Source organism: Sinocyclocheilus anshuiensis, unplaced genomic scaffold (assembly GCF_001515605.1).
Source record: "Sinocyclocheilus anshuiensis isolate Anshui unplaced genomic scaffold, SAMN03320099.WGS_v1.1 scaffold1036, whole genome shotgun sequence".
Lineage (NCBI taxonomy): Eukaryota > Metazoa > Chordata > Actinopteri > Cypriniformes > Cyprinidae > Sinocyclocheilus > Sinocyclocheilus anshuiensis.
Window position 1 is genome coordinate 633,936 of NW_015550226.1, and position 1,365 is coordinate 635,300.

At 35.2% G+C, this 1,365-nt stretch overlaps 1 protein-coding gene across 3 annotated transcripts in view; it reads left to right on the plus strand.

Annotated features, from left to right (window-relative positions):
- Positions 1-286: 286 nt before the first annotated feature.
- LOC107661004 (protein PTHB1-like) overlaps positions 287-1,365 on the plus strand; it is a 164,070-nt gene continuing 162,991 nt past the window's right edge. For all 3 annotated transcript variants that reach the window (XM_016450443.1, XM_016450444.1, XM_016450445.1), the window contains exon 1: positions 287-373. The gene's annotated coding sequence lies outside the window, so the exon portion shown is untranslated. The remainder of the gene's footprint in view (positions 374-1,365) is intronic.

A 1,365-nucleotide genomic window follows, 5' to 3' on the forward strand; every position in this document is an offset into this window, starting at 1 on the left:
AAACAGCTTCCCTGATTATAACGGGAGTTTTTGCGAAAGTACATAGCTCCTATCAATAACTCATAACTCTTTGCTAGCTTTCTTTATATATTTTATTCCCACTTTTAGTTTTTCATGCTACTAAATAACCGGTGTGAATTCACAAACTGTTCTTCGGTTGACAGAATATGACTTGCTCTTCCCCCACCGAAGAATCTGGGGAATGAGGAGGATCAGGGACTTTTATTTTGACAACACGCTGTCACGTTACACAGTGCTGGGTTCAGCGCTGGTGTCAGTACCATGACAACAGCAGGTCGAGTGTGAGAAGCTGAGATGGCTTGAGCTGTCTTGTTTTACCACACATTACTGGAGAAAATATCACTGCATCCAGGTAGAACATAATAACTTTATATATTTAACCTGTACCAATACGAACAGCGTCACTTTGTACGAAATGATAATGAGAGTGGGGCAGTTTGTACAAGCAAGCGCAAAGAACAAACAAAGCTGAGTAACGTTAGCAGATTTAGTAGAACATTCTGTCGTTCACTGGAAATATGATTTATTATCCCATTACCTGGTCTCTTACTTTGCACGAATGTAAAGGCTCTCATGTCGTATGAAATCGATAGACTGTTAACAGGTTGCTCTCTGGTTTTGAGAACCCAGTGTGCTTTAAAATGAATAACGTTACTGTATATTAACTAGATGTTATAGTCATTGTTTAATTCGGTATTTGTTTTTCTGTAGACCCTCTTGTTAAAAGTCATATTGTTACTATTTATATATTGGACTAATCCTTTATGAGGACCAGTGTTGGGCAAAGTTACTTTTCAAAGTAATGCATTACAATATTGCGTTACTCCATAAAAAGTAACTAAGCACGTTACTTAGTTACTTGTTATAGAAAGTAATGCGTTACGTTACTTTTGCGTTACTTTTAAAATCTGGACAGGGCTTGCTTGTTTGTTTTTAAAATAAAAAAGTTATATTTTTGGCAAATATAAAAGCCTTTTCACACCAGAAGTGAAATGAATAAGTCTCAGGCTGAAGGGAAAGTACATTTACGTCCGTACTGTAGAATGCAGAAGAAGAAATTCAACACACTTCAGCAATAAAAAAGACTGATTTGTGCTTATTAGTACGGTTGAACTGGATCATCGAAGGTCAGAAGCAAAGACATTGGTTAATAGAATGGGATTAAATACATAAAGGATATTTGTGTTGTTTAACATTTAATTATTGCAGGTTTGCGTCATATTCTGAGTTGCATTATTTTTATTCATTTTGAGGAATACTGAATCTGTGTTTTGTTTTGTTTTTGTGAGTGAGATGAATTAATGAATATACATATTTATTTTAGAACTACAGTAACATCTTCTG